Raw genomic sequence first — 18,574 nt, 5'->3', positions numbered from 1 at the left:
GAATCACCCAACCATCAGTGAGAACAACAGTTACCAGGCTTTACGACGCCGGAATACGTCTCTATCCTAGACTTCTAGATGTTGTGCGTTAGGTTCCAAAGCATTGTTAGATTCATTAAATTTATTTTATAGTTGATCTTGCTTAAGAAATTTGCCTTTCAGGTTCACCGCAAGATGTAGATGTACAATTCCTAAATTGCAATCTGAGATGATAAACAACATTTTATCTTCTTTGTGCAATGAAAATCCTAGCTACTAAGGGAAGAGAGACAATATTCTTTCACAAAGATCAAAGAGCACACACTAAATGCATTGTCCTAAATCAAACCAACCAAATAGTCTAAATGCAAATGCACATGCATGTATTTGTTTTCGGCTTTCTTAGTATGTGAATGGTAAAAAGAAAGCTAATGCGCAAATCTGAATTACTTTTCAAGCGACAATTACTAACAAGTTTCTTTTCAAAATCAAAATGGAGACAATCACAACACTTTATGATTTGGAAATGAATACTTGCTTTCGACACTAGAAAAACTACAAATTCAGACCAAATACAATAGTAACAGGGTAATCGACTATCAATAGCAACCGAACTCTTTACTATGACTGAAAACGACACTTTCAAATCCAGGGACGACAGTACAATTACGTTACTTTTTGCAAAGGAGAACTGAAAATGACTCAACAAATACACAAAAACATTTACAGTTCTTTTGCACAATGGAGGCAGAATAACAGCAAGGAAAAGGGGTTTCAAATAGAGATATACTGATTACAGGCAGCAAAATTCATGAATAGAACTGAAAAGAATGAATCACAGAAACCAAAACTGAACAATGCCTAGTCTGATCAACGCACCTGTAACACAGTGAACTTGAAATGCAGCGCACCTACTACACTCGGGAAGTGCGCTGAATTTCAGATTCACAGAACAGAACCTGCGCTAGGCTAGAGACGAGACTTTGCTTGGGTTTCGAGTCACAGTTTGCAGTTCAGTTCATGGGTTTTGGCTGAGCAAATGGTAATCAGTGATGCAACAATCAGGGGTAGATCTAAGGAGGTTCTAAGAGCTACCACGAGGGAAATTAGAGAGTTTGTGAATCAGTTGTTTAAGTCATAAACAAATCCCAGAGATTGACTGAAACGGCATTTATCTAATTTTCATTTGCATAGAAAATGTAGTTCGAAAGCTACCTGGCTCGACTTCAGGCTCCGTTTGTAGGTTTATAAAATAAACAACAAGGAAGATAAACAAACAACCTAATTCGTCCCCAGCGGAGTCACCGTTTTGTTACAGGGAAAAGTGTCTACACAGAACTGCTTATCCCACTAAGGTGTGGTAGCTACCTTAGAAACAAACAAAGTAAAGCTACTTTTGTTTTTCCTTTATGAAATATAGATGAGAGAAGAACAAAGAAGACCAACCTCTGTCTTGCGCTAATCTCCTAGTTCGATTCCTCTCTCTCTTGATAGTCTTTCGCTACTTGCTCCCTTGTACACCCAGCTTCACAGAGTACCTGTAGGATCACAGTAGCATAACACTATACAAGAACATGGATCTATAATCATAAACAATCTAGGATCAGATGTAAATTGACCATACAAATGCATAAAACATAAATGACACAAGAGTATGGAGGAAAACTTGAATAGCTTTTATTGATAATCAAGAAAGAGCCAAGGGAGTTACAACCAGTTATTCTGACCCAGCATCATCCTCTCAGCAAGTAAGCCCTTCTTCACCTCATACAAAGCTTATATCACCCAACACTATGATGTTGTCTCAAGAAACCAACGGCAATTCCTTACAAGATGCAAAATTTCAGCCTCTAGATATCTGGGATGAGGGATCCATATATAGATATCTGTAAGGGAGATGAGTCAGCTTGTGATTTGATTAGTGTCTTCCCTTTGATAGTTCTTGTTTCCACTTTGAGATTGATGATCTCTTACTCATCCTTGGTCGAATTCAAAGAGGCAAGTGTCACAGGAGAAGTTTCTGGAAGATTCCATGCCACTCCACCTCGCGGATTGACACTGCCATTTGTCACTTCTCGCCCATCACACCCCATAGAAGGGCTTTTTGAAATGCAATGCACCCACAGAGTGTACTTAGGTGAGATGCAATGCACTTTGCTTATGGAGCAGTTGAAATGATCCTGTTTTGACCAGTTTTGAGCAGTTTTTCATGGAGAACTTCTGGGAGAAGCTGTAATCAGTTGACCTTGTTCCTTTAGGGGTTAGAACAACACTTTTAGGGACTTAGGAGCCCTTGGTTTATGGAAATTTCATGCTTGGGGTTGTAGTGCCCAAAAATGTCTATAACACTTAGTGACATCGTGAACTGGTTCGCCACTGTTAAGAAGGTCTCCCTTAGAGGTCTTCATTGCCTTTGTCTTTTTCCATGCAGTTGGCTTCTCCTGGACGCGTGGCCTCTTGAGTTGGGTCGATTTTGGTGTAGTGTCCATGCGTTCCTCTGTCTCAGCCTCCCCCTGTATGTCATGCTCTGTGGACATTTCCCTACCTTCCTCGGTCTCTTCAGTGGTCAAAGTGGTGGTTTTTTCTGTCTGCGCTATCACTGCTGCCTCAACCACCTTCTACTGTGTGACTGCTTCTTGTTCCTGTCACTTTCTCCCTGCCAACTTCGTGATGTGCAACTTGGTTTCCTTCTTTCTCTGCTGTGCTGCAATCTTTTCCAGTTCTACCAAGTTCAGAGAGTGCCACTCCGGAGACCATGGCACCATTACATCAAAGATTGCATTGTCCGTTGCAATGAACAGAAGCTTCACCCACGTTTAGGCTAGATCCTTTCATGCCCAGATATATAAGTTATGCATATCCACCTTGAATTTTGTCGCGCTTTGTAAACTATTATATATTTTCGGGCACAAGCGTGACCTGTGGTTAATCCATGTTTGGATGCTCGCTTCCATGAACATGCAAAACACCTTGATCTCATGAACCCTTGTCACATCTTTCGTTGCCCAGAGCGAGGTGTACTTCATGAATTTAGGTAGGTTCCTCTCAATGGTGGGAAATTGGCTATCCTCTGGCAGCTCCCCTGCAACCAACAGGATGGATAAGAGCAACCACACGTAGTGGAAGGTCTTACCCTGCTCCTGGGGCTCCCTACAATTTGTCAAAAACTCATCGCAGAGAAACTATGCCCAGTTGAACTCGACCCCCTCTGCACACTGCTCTACCAACACAATTACAGATGCTGGCACCTCGTCTGCATGGCATTTTCTCATGAGCCTTCCAGCCAGCAGCTGGGTGGCTACATGCACCACACAGTCCTTGATGCTCACTATTACATAGCCTCACTTCCTCTTCTCCAGCTTATATTTGGCCTTCATAGCTTCTGCGAGGGTCAAGTCGCTGCTCTTTCCTGCTATGGCTGTGAGATTGTTTCCTTTGATGGGCAACCTAGAAACCTAGTGAATTAAATCAGTCATGATGGGAATTGGCTCCTCAAACTAGAGATAACCATCATGTACTAGACAAAGTAGCTGCCAGAGGACAAAAATTGTGATGGGAACGCTGTGGTAGTGGGGTATCCACTGTAGATGGAGTAACCCAGTCTTCTCCACACCGCGTAACCATTTATGCTGCAGTAATTTCTCCATGACCAACTATGGAAACTTCTCATTGTCGGTGAGGTCCCAGTCTTCGAACTTTATATTAGGTACTCACCCCAATGGTGGACCTTCAAACCTTATTTCATCTAGAAGAAGCGGGATCTGGAGTGCACTCTTCATGGCCTCCAGGTCCTTCGGTATCTTGGCTATCCCTTTCCATGAAGGTATGTAGGGGGATAAATTTGTTGCTGAAGGTACTTGGGAAACATTCTCCGCCTCATCATCTTGTGCTTCAATTTGGGCGATGAGGGCTTGAAAATCTTCCTCCTCCTCCTCGGTTTCAATGGTGATAGCTTTGTCCTTCTCTACCACTGACAATTTATTGAATCGTGGGTTCCGTGGTGAAACCCGGACTGGCCCCATTGTCTACTTATATTTCTGTGGTCGCAGTGTGCATGGGGACCTTCGAACCTCTGGTGCAGCTACCGCCTCTCCAGGCTCCTCCTGGGTCACACGGGGCTCTCGGGTAACTTCCGCGAATCTCACTCTGGTTCTTGCAGCTGTCTTCGTTTCTATACTGGATCCGCTCAGTCGCGTGCTTACTGGTGGCAAGGTAGCTTGGTGCTCAATGATCTGTACTGGCTCAAATATTAAACAACCAAGTGTTTCCTCGAGGCTACCCCAAGGGATTTTATAGTAATGTTTGAATTTGAATTTGACCATTCTCTCCACTTCTGAGTCATTAATACCTTCCTAGTGGTAGATCGTCCCGAATCTAGCTCTTAATTCTTGTCTTAATGGCCCATCGCCTACTCATGGCCCACCGCTCGCTCCTTTCTGCCTTAAATTGGACCTCTTGTCATGAATAGTGACATCAATGGTCACTTCCCAGCCTACCCGCGTAGCAGCGCAGCCCCTTACGCATGACCACAACCCCTGTGACATACTGGCACTGCGCGGAACCTCCTTCCTGCGTAGCTCTCCTGTAGACTTGTTTATAATCCCGCACCCTCTTTCAACTGCTTGGAGCGCTGAGACTGTGTTTCCTACAAATAGTCAAGTGGTCACACCCCCAGTGCAAGGCTTCAATTTTCCTGCTAGCCCAGGCCACGGGCACCCTTCAAATGCCCTTGTGTTCATTAGTGCATCGCGTTCTTCTTTGTATGGTATGCTCCCCTGTTTAGTAAGGTGTGGTTGCAGCCATGGTAACCGGGTCGCAACTCCTTCCAATGCAGTAGTAGGGCTGGCTAGACTTCGTCCCATCATGCTTAGTTTCTTGCAGCCCGCTTGGACGACTTCAGTTTCCAGTTCACTGATTCCTTCATCCAATGTCACATTTTTCTTCCTCAGTCGTGCCCAATCATTGTCGAGTTTGCGAAGTTTCAAGCTCCCTCGCTGAATGGCTTCCTGTAACTATATAATTCCTTTACCAAGGTCCTCACGTCCTGTCCCAACTGTGGGAGCTGTAGTTTGGGGATTCTTCTATGCTCTCCTGGTTTCATCTCTTCTTGTCAGCGTTTGGGTCATTTTCGCGCTCAGTGTGGGGGATTCTTCTCTGCTCTCCTATAGGCCCATCGAACAACTGGTACGCACAAATCCCAGTTAGTTCGTTCCTCCTGGTGAACTCTGGTCATGATTCCACATAGCTTCTTGACTGCGCCATCGTGGAATATTTTTTGCATGTGTCACATTCTCTGCTGTCGTGTCAGGTTCTGATTTTCGATCCTTAGTCTGAGGTATGTTTGCACAACACACGTTTACACCCAACGACACAGGTGAGCGCGCAAAATGCATCATCCTCACTTCTCGGCTCGTGTTCGACACTAGGGACTTCCAAACCTTAAGTGCATATGTCTTCTACATTCGCGCCAGTTCCCCATAGTCTTCTGATGTCTATTCCACCATCATGCGGGTGTTGTCCGCAACGCCCATTCTAGCGCACCGCACCGCTGCTGTTCCGGTACTGCACTTTCAATTTTTTCTAAGAATTCATCCACTCTTGTTACCCCATCATATGTTGGAAATTCCCTTGCTTCGGTCGTCACACATCGCAGTGATCTAGTCATAATGTTGCAATTTAGCGTTATTTATTTGTGCAACCAGTTCTGCGAGTGTTCTATTTCTTCATTTGAATCTGAAGTATAATAACTGTCACGCTCCCATGATATTTTCCCATTTGTTTTCAGGTTCACCCACTCCTAGTCTTGTGTCGTTATTTGGTAAATGCAATCCAACTCATCATCATTGTCATTGTCGCACACAGGTTCAGTGTAGCACGCTCCTTCGGCTGGATCTAGTGGAATTACTACGCGTAGAGACTTTTTCTCGAATATCATCTTCCGCTTCTTTAGGCTAATGACTCCATTAATATCAGTGGCCCAGTCTATTCCTAGCAACACGGGATAAGGATTGTTTTCATCAACAATCTCTATTACTTCAATGTCCGTTTGTGTGCTCGCGCCTTCGATATCCACTGTTACCCCTTGCAACCTCCCCATGGGCAAAATATTTTTTTGGTTTGCCATTCGCAATTGAATCAGGGGCGACTACAATGTGGGCCTGCCCATGCATTCCCATCTCTGTTTTGGTAACACATTCACGTTCGAACCTAAGTCTAGGATGACCCGGTCCATCTCATATTCACCAATCTGTGCCTTTAATCTCATTTCCCTCCTGGTGCACAGTGCATGCCTTCCTGCATGTCTCATGCATGTCTCTAAAAAGGTAGTAAGCATAGAAGGATCCATTCTTGGATCTAGTTGATCCTTACTACCTAAAGTAGAGGCCTCCGTGAAGCTCTTCTTAGCTTCCATAAACATCTCCTTTGCGCGTTCCAAGTCAAACTCAGGTTCCTTTGTAGGAGCCTTGTGAACCCATGTATCTTCCTCAGGCTGCTTTCCCCTATCTTCCCTATGGTCGTGCTGCTCCTGAGAATCATATTCACATTTAGGTCTTCTTCGCATGGTTCAGCTCTCATCATTTGAATATTTTGAGTCAGAGTAGGCTGAAGTACTCCTTTCTTGCGCATCTATGCGATCAATGTAGGACAATCTACTGCTTCATGATCAAATTGATTACAGTATGAACAAGATATTCTCGTTGGGTTGGTACAATCTTGAGCGTAGTGCCCTAGTCCTCCACAATTGTAACAAATTAACTGTCCGCGGCCCCTTCACAGTCCCATTCCTCCTTGTCGTTGACCGTGGCCCTGAAATCCAGTGCACGCCATCCTTGCGGATGGGTCAAGGCCTTACGTTTATGTCTGCATTCTATATGCTAGGGTCTGCTCCACCATCAATTCGTAGCTGCGAAAAGTATGCTTGTCATGGCCCACCGATCTACAAAAATTACAAAACAGCTGCTACAGAGTCTGTGTATACTTCTGCAACAAATGACAGTTGTCCGTCGTGTGCTTCCCTCCCACCTGACGGATCGTGCACCAGAGCATGGATGTCGTACTTGGCCCTTCCTGTTCCTCTAGTCTCAACGGCATTGGTCCCCCTCCTGCCAAGTAGTTCGCGAATACTGGATAGTCATCTTTGTCATGGCCCTGGCCTTTGCATTTTGTGCACCACACTTCTTCACGCACCTCTGGCCACGACGCCCTATCCTGCTTCAAACTCTACATTTCTAAGCATAGATTCTATAATTGCACATGGATTTGTTGGACTCCCAACCCCAGATCCTATATCGGTGTTTCATGCAACCTCATTGCCATTTCCAACGCTTCTGCCTGGGTTGAAAGCTTCTACTATGATAGCGCCATCCTTAGGTGTGGTGTCAAAGATGCCACAAACCACGCGTGGTGCTGCGCATCCGTTAAAGTCATATTAGCCTCGTGGATCGTACTCTTCAGTCTCTGATCTAGATCCCAGGTGGTCTCGCCTAGAAGCATCGCGATCTCTTTAAGTCCGATGATTGACTGTGTCTCTGATTTCGGTCGGCTAAATTCTATGTTCAGCGCATTCTGGATCTCCGCTATGCCTGCATTTGGGTGATCATTCGAGTACTTGATATACCATGTCAGCGTGCTATCTTGCAGCGCACTTACCAATGTGGCTTTCTTAATGTTGTCACCCGTGACCCCTTGTGCTTCCCACACTGCTCTTACCACGAACCAGAACTCGTCTGAATCCTCATTCCCTACTCCTCTGAATACGGGTACCTTGATCACGCTCACCATGCTGAACTGAGGGTTTGGTGGAGGTGGGGTGGTTGAAGATGGAGGTGAAGTAGGTGAAGTGGGTGATGGCGTAAGTGGCGGTGATAACTGCGGAATGCGTTGCCTTATCAAATTGAGCACACTTCTCAGAGAAACTCGAGCATGCTCTTCCTCGCTCTCTCATGAAGGTGAAATTAAAGGACTGTTTCCTAATCCCTCAATAACTTTGTAGATCCTTCCACTCCACATCATTCCAAACATTAATGTATTCGTATCACTTGTTTTTCACATAAGAGCATCTTAATCCAGGTATTCAGGGATATAATGTACCTACGTCGTGCTCCCTTGAGAAAATGTCATTCTGCTTCGCTATAGCTCATAGTCGTGTCTACCCTAAACTCGGTGATAAATCACCCTATTATCCAGTCGAGCCAATGGTCCACGGCCCGCGCGATCTTATCTTCTGATGCCTCTAGTCTGTGCACTAACTCCGAAGTCCACACTATCGGTTCATCGAGCTTGTACCTTCCCTCACTGTCGGCTAACCTCGCGATCCAATCATATAGTTTAGAAGAGAAGGACACAAAGAAGATCTCGTGGGTTTCTGTATATATGTAGCGATCTAGCCACCTCTTCTCAGATATTTGCGAAGTTTTGTTTTCTTGTGTCACAAACCTGTGAAGCTTCTAATCCAACCAATCTTTAATTTCCTTCTTCGTAGGATTCCAGTGTTTTGACATCAGACATCCCTTAGGCAGATCCCGATCCCGGCAATAGAACCATTTGTTGGCTTGTTAGGGCTTGACCCAGGTTCAGAAGTGATTTAGTTAAACAAATCCTGAAACTACCGGCCCATTCGACAACAATTAGCGGTGTGTGGACTGAGGTGTCACCCGAGGTAATATGGGAGGGTGCTGGCACCAGGTTTCCGCACCCTAGAGATGTCTTGATGAGATCTGGGAAGTTTGCGAACCAATTCTATGCGCTTGCGCTGTTCTGCACAGTCGTTCGACTTTCGCGTAGCTTTGGTACAGAGCACAAAGAGGTGTTGTCTAGATCCTTTATCCTTACTGTGTTATTATTATAGATTTGACTTAATTTTGTGGGCCCAATATTCTCATCAAGCATTCAACATTCATAACAAGTGTGTGCAATCATAAAATGTAAAGAGATACATAAGAATATAATAGAAGCGTAAAAACACAAATCTACAAGCAGATGCACAATATTTTGGAATCAACTTATATTTTATTAAATTTCTGTTCCGTTACAATCCCAACTCTGCCTTGCGCACTCAGCTGCAGGGGTCCGCGCACACAGCTGTAGAGCCTCTTCCTCTTCCTATAACCCAAGACTCGGACTTACAGACTCAGAATGAATTCCTTATTCAAACACTGATAACACTTGAGATCAAGCCTAAAAACTACTTTCTACACTTAGAGCCTCGCTTTATTTATACATTCCCATGGTCCGTAGGCCATGGGTAGGCCGACATATTCTATATTAAATTACAATATTTTAGGGTGGACTTCCCTAGACTCTTGCGCTCCGCGCCCGCATTTTTTGGGGTCTTTAGATTGCATTAACCAAAACCTTAGCCTTCAAGCCCCAAAAACCCGCTATAGGGGGATCCGCTGCCCAATCAAAAGGTAATCCACACAGACCACCAACCCCTATATTTCATACAAACATAGGGTATGTTGCAGAATGATCACCATTATAAATGGTCTACATACTTGCAACAATTCCATTTGAAAATTAAGTACAAGGGCAACACCAACCATGTTGCAGACTACCTTAGTCGACTGTTGGTCATGATGCTGACCAATGTGCTCGACTCTTATGGGCATGAGACTATGGGGTGGATACATCTTTACATGAGCGATCTAGAATTCAACAACACATACCAGACGCTCCTAGAAGGAAAGCAAGCTCCAAATTTTCACCTCCAAGATGAATTGTTATGCTACCTATGACACCCATGTATTCCTTCAAGCGAGCATGGCAAGATGATTTTGGGGGCGCACTATAGTCGGGTCACTAGACATTTCAGGGTAGAGAAAATAGTGGTAGTACTGTAGAAGTATTTTTTTGGCCAAACCTTCGACAGGATGTTGGGAGGTACATCAAATCTTGCACTGCCTGTGCCATTGCCAAACCAACCATCAAGAAGCAAGTCCTATATACTCCTTTTCCAACTCCTAGTCAACCTTGGGAATCCATCTCGATGGATTACATGTTGGGCCTTCCTTATACTAAGCATGGCAACAACTACGTTTTCATGGTGATCGACAAATTATGTAAGATGGCCATTTTGGCAGCCTGCAATAAGAGTATCACAATATAAGCCACTGATAAGCTCTTCTTTGAATAAGTGTGGGTACACTTTTGGATCCCATGGTTCATTATCTCAAATCGTGACAATAGATTCCTAAGTACATTTTGATCAAGTCTCTGGTCAATGTCAGATACCAAGCTCACTAAGTCCACAACTTTCCACCTGCAAACTGGTGGCAAAACAGAGGTCTTCAACAGCATGATCGTACATATTTTACGCATGTACAACTTGAAACATCCACACACATGGGATGAAAGCCTCCCTTATGTCAAAAATAGCTACAACAAAGGGCTCTCTAGCTCAACTGGCCACATCCCCTCTCAGGTGGGATTGGGATTCCAACCACTATGTCCCATTGATGTGGCCATACCATTTACAGCTACTCAGGAAAATTCAACTCATGTCGAGTCCAAATATGATAGGCTTAAAAGATTCATTGAGCACATTCAGCACATCCTCTAGTAGGTCCATGGCATATTGGACAGTGCCAATGCTAAATACAAGTAGTGACATTATCAACATTAGGTGCCACATAAGTTCCAGGTGGGGGACAAAGTTTGGCTACATTTTCATAAGGAATGCCTCGCTAGGCCCCACCGCAAGCTTCGTCCTCTCTGATATGGGCCATACACCATCACCAAGGCTGTAGGGGACAATGCCTTCGAGCCCAAAATTCCATCATTCCTTGGCCTACACCCAGTATTCAATGTGGACTGCCTTCGGCCATACTTTCCATCATTGTTGGACACATCTGACATTGCAGAACAACTCACACCATTGGAATTAAACCCAAACTGCATGGAACAACCCATAACTAATCAAATCATGGACACACAGATCAAGAACACTCACCAATAGAGGATCCAACTATAACAATTTGTCAAAGCGAGCCAACTCCTTCACCAAGGCAAGTGGTTCACCAAGGACCCGTTTCAACAAAAAATTCCTCACCTCATGGAGAATTTTCACGCAATGGGGACCATTGCTTCCTAAGGAGGGAGGACTGATCGAGGTGGATATTGGTAGCCACCCACCTATTCCACCTAGAGCTCTAGTTAGTTTCATCAATTTCATTGTTTATAGTATCATTTACTATTTTTAGCAGTTTTTCAGGTCTTGAACTTTTGGAGCAGTTTTGACCCCCTAAATGGCTTATTTTATGTTTGTAGCAAGCCCATAGGCATAAGAAATGGCCTATGGAAAACCCTATAGTACTCAGAGAGATCTTTCCAACGAGGTATCATATGTGCCAAATAAGGATAATATGACCAAGTTACGACCTCGGGAAGTTGGATTCCCAACTAACCCCACCAGGGCCCACAAACTCTTGGCGTTCCATCTCTCGGGGTTAATTTTTTGGTTTTTTATGGTTTTCCCTTGTTGTTTAATAATAAAAAGGCCCTTGAGCCTCATTGTAACACAATTCAGAGGCATGTATCTGCCACACTTCTTCTCAGAGATAAGTTACCATCGTCTAAGCTAATTTATTTCCATTTTTGTATGTAAGCCTATTTCAATTCTTTGATATTAATGAAATGCAGTTTTATTTCTATTGCATCTCCATGCTTATGTGTATATCTGTATTGTTCTTCATTTGTGCATGAATCTAGATCAAGGAGGAAGCAAAAGACTAGGTTACTTATCCTAGGAAGTACTAATGAGGGAGGAGAACTTATAAAATACTTAGTGCACAAGTATGGGAGGGAAATATACGTCAATGAGGCTCATAAATAAGCTGTGATCATCATCTAGTAAGAGGGCTAATGCCTTTACAACTTGCATTGAGTAGAAGGACTAAGAAGAGCTCTCAAAATGGTTAAGTGTGGGACCAACAGAGTAGAAGAAAGAAATGTTTCCTAACATGACTCAAACATGGATCACACCCATAAATTCCATCAATAGAAGGCAACAAAATGCGTAAGACTCACGAACATTAATCACACCTAGAAACGACAACCAAGCGACACCTATTTCTAAGTACGATAGATGAAATGAGACATTACAACACTTAGAACACAAGTTATGACAAGAGTGGAAATTGTGACCAAAAGGTGCGCTAAGATATAAGAATGTGTCTAGCACATATTCCAAGGATATGTAGGACCATGTAATGTATAAGGGTGTACCATAACTAACTTTAGTGATACGCAAAGTTGTGACACATGCAGGAGTGAAAACAACAAAAGTGACACCTACAACAAGAGGAAAACATGAAGATGACACTTGCAAAATGTGAACAACCTTGAAAGAAACAAATGCGAGAGTGAAGATAACATGAAAATGCCATCTATTAAAATGAAAGTGAGCAAAAGCGATAGTCGTGAATGTGAAAGCAACACTTGTGAAAACAAAGGTGCGACAAAAGTGACAGTTGAGAAAACTCACCAAAAGAGGAGTAAGAATGCAACCAAATTGAGGGAGACTGTCAATGAAAGTGCACATTGACTATCGACATGATTTGAATATTGCACAAACACTATCTTGATGGACAATGCTATGCTTGTTTAAGCTTTCATAAAGAAAGTGCACTCATAAGTTCAACTAGGACTGTGCAGGTCTGAGAAAGTGAATATGACAAGTAAACATATCATAAATCATCAATAAACCATGAAGGGATTATGGAATGAAATATCATAAGAACTTTAGTAGGCTCCATAATTCAAGTGTAGGAAAAGTTTTGGAGGGTGTTGATCACAACGTTAGTAATGATATATGGTTTGCATATTAACTCGCCCCACTCGCATGAAAACCAAACTATATGCGTATTAGCTCCCACATATATTATTTGTGAAGGTGGTGGGGGGGGGGGGGGGGGGGGGGGGGGGGGGGGAATATGCAAACCATAGATTATTTGGGGGAGTTAATATATAATTTCCATATTAACTCTCCTCGATCTCACCCTCATGAATAATTGGGCAGGGTTGGGATAGTTAATATGTAATAAACCATATATAGTTAATATGTAATAAACCATATATATAATATATCGTTTGCATATTAACTCTCGGTACCCCACCTTCATGCAATATGGAGTTAATATGCAAAACCATATATTATAACTCATGCATTATTAACTTCCTTGGACTTGAAAAGTGGCCTTAATTTACACTATTTTTTTTATTTATAAAATATTTATAGTTTTATGTTATATAAAATTATTATTTATTATGAAAATAATAAATATTATATTTTCTTTAATGGTAAAAAAATATTTATAAATTTATTTTGATTTTTAAATATTTTGATTTTTATATATATTTTTATAATTTTATTTAAAAATTGGTATTTTTTTAAATAATAAATTTCAAATTTATAATATATAATATATAAAATTTAATTGTTTCAATTTTTTTTATAAAGTTGAATTTATTTCTGTATTAAAAAATAGAATAAAACAAATAAAATTTATGATATCAATTCATTGAAAAATAGTATACATTTAACTATCTTCTATATTAACAAAATTTACTAGTATCTATTTACGCATTCAAAGACATAATTAAAATTTATGATATTACCACACTGTTTGCTAAATCAAATGGAAATTTTTTTTAAAAAATCCTCATATATATGTATATATATAATTGGTGCCTAAAATGTTATTTTTTATATATATAAATAATTTTGGCAAGGAGTATGTTGTTTTATAATTGCTCGTGAGTTCTTCTTTAGGTTAATGACCCAAACCCATTTCATATCAGTGAAACCCTAACCTTTAAGGACCATTCATTAGTAAATCCACCTGATATGATTTTCCTTCGACAACATTCATGTGTCAACCTACCTTAACTAGTAAAAACAAATAATAACTCTGTCCACTAATTTGCCAACTAAATTATAATAATAATATTAAAAAAAATTATAATTTTATATAAAACATTATAAATCAAATAATATACCTTCAACTTCATCTATACGCCCTCAACTTCACCCTATCAGTTTTAAATTCAAAAGTCAAATGATTATGAGTGTCTTGAATGCTCAATACGTCCACAACGAACCCTATCAGTTTTAAATTCAAAAGTCAAATGATTATGAGTGTGTTGAATGCCGCTTGAGCTTTTCTGAAAAGAAACTGAACTGAACTGTGTAGAGGTTTTATTTTCAGAAGAAAGATGTCTTGAGATCGGCACGGTGGTTCATAAGTCAGTCCACTAGAAAGACAATTATTGAGGCTCAAGATGACAATTCCATCAATAGTGCACTCCAGTCATAGCGTGGTTATTTTAATCCCTTTGCCTCTTCTCAAGAAAGTGCAAATTTATTTAAGGTTTATGTGTTTGCCACTCAGCGCCATCATCTTCTCTCTTACTTGTACAGTCTGCATTGATACAACGGCATTGTTATTATAATAAAGACGTGTGAAAGACGTTGGCTCTCACCTTCTCTGAAGGGGCACTGTGAACAAATTTTGCACCCACAAATGGGAGCACAAAAAAATCATATGGATCAATGCAATTATTGTAAGATAAACTTTACATCCACGATCAACAATATAGGATTGACCGTCCAGGATCTCAAACAGGACCTGTACTGAAAAAGTTTTTCTACAGGATGTTGTAAACAATCAATCAGTTGGGAGATTTTTGCTTCCGCTTGTCTCCGCATACTTCCAAACATCATGACTGGTAGGGTAGGGTATTTATGCAGATGATGATGGGTAAAGATGTAAAGTTTTATAAAGTGTTGTTAATAGGGTAATGTATGATTTTCTGTTTAATATGATTGAGCAAAGACTTATTCTATAGTCTAGTATAAGAGAATGTGCAAGTTTGTTTATTTGTCAGTTTTTTTTAAAATAAAAATAAGAAAAATAATGTCTATTATAATAATAAACAATGAATATGTTATAAAATAATTAAAAGTTAAAAAAATATATATATTTTTCCAAAAATATTTCAATCAGATTTTAAATAAATTATTTAAAAATCTATATTATTATTATATTTCACACTCTAAAAAATTTGCATAGGAAAAAATTTGATCCCTAGAAACACATGTTAAACAAATACTTAAAATAAATCTATACTAGCATAGTTAACCACCGCACTTTCACAACCAATAAAACATGAACGTTACCGAGAAAGTTGGTTTAGAGGATGTGGAAAATAGTTAATGAACAGGGAGATATTTGGTTCGACTGATCTCCGCATCATGAATAGTAGGGTGGGGTATTTGTACAGAAGACAATGGAAAAATGTTTAAATGTCGCTAATACAGTGATCGTTTATACAACATGACGTAGATAACGTGAATAAGCCCATGAAACGTATGGACAATATTGACTGTGAAAGGACAGATCCGAAGGGGGTGCTAGAATCCAAGATGTCAAACATATCATTGGAACTGTAGGTTTTTTCTGGTTGGATGCTGCAGCGAACCCAAATGATAAATACGAATGATAAATACGGCGATTTTATGTTTATGGTGGCGCTGGTGGCACGTAGGCAAGGAGGTTGCTTGCAGGAGTTATCCTTGGAATTTATTAATTCACTAAATTGGTTTCTTTACTTTAAAAAAATCAACAGCTCAATTGTCTAAATTGAGACAGTCCTCTAAATTTTGACTGCAAAGACACAAAACATGATCTCATGGAATATGTCCATTAAGTTTACAAGTGCCTGCCAAAGCAGGAGTATAAATCAATTTTCAGTTACAATGAGAAATTAATTGACTTCTTATAATTGTATAGTAAAATAATTGACTTTTTAAAAATGTATAGTAAAATAATTGACTTTTTAAAAATGTATAGTATTTACTAAAGTTTATTATTATGAGAATATTGTAAATGAAATAAATGTTTTTATTTTTTTATTTTTTAAAAATGAAATTTTGATTAAAAAAATGGTTGAAATATTTATATATTTATATATATATATATATATGGATAAATGCACCATTATAATTGATAATAAATAATATAAGAGGTGTGGTGTGTTTTGTAAGATTTAGAAGTAAAATTTGACAAAATTATATCTTTATTAGAGACATGTTTTTATTAATAGAAAATATAGTCACTAGATTTGTTTTATGTGAAAATTAATTAAAAATAGGAATGTCAGAAAGTGGTATGTTTGAAGCAAAAGTTAATTAAAACTTCATGCACTAGTGAAGATGGGAATTTAATTAAAATAAAAAAATTGTAATCTAGGCATTTAAGAGTATTAATGATCAAATTTGTTGATTTGCAGCAATGTTTAAGCACCTTGAACTTCATACACTAGTGAAGATGGGAGTTAAATTAAAAGAAAAAAATTGTAATCTAGGCATTTAAGAGTATTAATGATCAAATTTGGTGATTTACACCAATGTTTAAGCACCTTCAACATCTAATATAGATTGCAGAGAGAGAAATTTGAGATTCTCACAATAAAACTTGCAATTGCACTAATCATTCATCTTCCATCAAAGAGTTGTGAAACACATTAGTTATTTAACATCATATGAAGAGCTTTGAAACTTGTTATGAGCTAGAGTTGTAGAAAAGTGTGAGAAAGAAAAATAGAACGCAAATTGGTTATGCTTTTAGTGCTTTTCTTTTTGTTTGCAAAGCATTTAATTCCAATATGTTTCAACTTGACTCATTGTTTTTCCTCTTTTTGTAAGGTTCATTTAAAAATATGCATTTGTTTGTTAATGAGTTTCAAGTTACATGCATTTGGTTGACTTAATAATCTACTTCCTTAAAGTATGAAGCTACAATTTAGTTAACAATACTAAAGTGGCATAAAATATGAAACAATAATTCACTTATCATTAATACAACATAGTCCTAGTGTAAGTGACATTACTGGTAGGTCGTGGGCTAGAAGAAGTGTGTTAGACTTTTTTTCATGATATATATTTATTATGATTGTTGTATATCTTGTGTTTTGTCCTCGTATCTATATTTTGTGATTGTTGTATGTTAGAAATCCATGTCTTCTTAGGTAATTGTGTTAGCAAAGCTTCTTCTAGTTCTTTTATTCTCCTTTTGAGGGTCATATTTTCTACTTCTTATTTTGCAATAGAGTGTATTAGTGCCTTTCTTATAGATTGATGCAACTTTATGACCGAGGTTTTGAGACACATGAATTTCAAGGTTTGTACTACTTTTAAATTTTCAAATTTTTACTACTTGTGTCATAGCTTGCATTTTGCAATGTGACAAGGCAGTCATCCAAATTAGTGACTTTCTTAGCAATTTTTTCCATCATTCTTTGATTTTTAGCTAAAGCACTAACCGAATCAAGTGGTCTAGTGCTATGAACTTCATTGTCCGTAAATTTTTTTACACTTGTTGTTTCTTTGGGACTTTTGACATTGGCTCATTATGTTGTGTATGCCATGTTGTGAGGATTAGTGGACCTTGCCCTTTTATACCAACACTTCCCCACAAGCTCCACATACTTCTTTCTTCTGCAGACTTTAGCTCTGCACATAGTTTAGCTAGAGTGACAAGTTGATCTTACTTAGTCTAAATTTGGTGGAAGCATGTGTTCATGATTATTCAAATGCAATATGGCAGTAGCTTGAAACTATTTCGTAATGTTATTACGTTTTTTAATTGAATTATTATAATACATAAAAAGAATATAAATAATCATTTAGTAGTTTTTATTAGTTTATTCACAAAAACTATTATTTATCATTTACAACCAAACGTAGCTAATTTGAGCTATATATTTGTGTTTCAAGAATGGAAATAGCTTGATTTATTTCCGTGTATAGAAAAAAATGAGTTTTACCACTAGAGAAATCATTACATCGAACTCTAAATATTTGGGTCAGTTTTCCAACACTATTATAAATTAAATATTTGCTTTTGGGTTCATGTTGTGTGAAACAATGGAACTTACCCTTTTATCTATAAACTTTCACATAGACTTAAGAAGTGTACATCCATTTGTTTTGTATATTAGTAGAGAGTTCTTTGTCATAAAGTGGTAGGTTCAAACCAAAAGTTAATTAAACCCAAAATTTAATTAAAAAACTAATGTTGAAAAGCGGAGCGAAAATCAAAATTTAATTAAAACAATTTGTATTCTATTTATTTAAGAACATTGACGATCAAATGCCGTTGTTATTTTGCAACTATATTAACACACTTTAACAATATACTTCCATGAAGTATGACACAACAATTTAGGTAACAATAGTACAATAGTGTAAAATATGATGCAAAAATGCAATTAAGAGTAATAAAATATAGTCATCCTATAAGTGACATTACTAGTAGGTCACTTTTCGAAGAGAAAGACTTATGATAAAGAGGTAATAGGATCTAGAAAAATGAAAAAGGAAACAAATTTCAAGTGCATTAAATTGCTTACATGAAAGGTTGTTGTAAGAGAGTCTAAAGAAAGTAGACTACTTCTTCAATATTTTGTTGGTATTACCTTGAAAGTATACGAAATAACAATATTAATGTGACATCAAATGTTGCCAATGATTCTTTGAGTATGTATGAATTATACAAAAGAATTAGATATTTCATGGAATTTACTTTAGCGCTAT

This window comes from Pinus tabuliformis, chromosome 7, assembly GCF_031772625.1.
Source record: "Pinus tabuliformis cultivar Carrire ecotype Pingquan chromosome 7, CPIR1, whole genome shotgun sequence".
NCBI classification, from domain to species: domain Eukaryota; kingdom Viridiplantae; phylum Streptophyta; class Pinopsida; order Pinales; family Pinaceae; genus Pinus; species Pinus tabuliformis.
The sequence above is the reverse complement of the archived record's forward strand: the minus strand, read 5'-3'. Positions refer to the sequence as shown.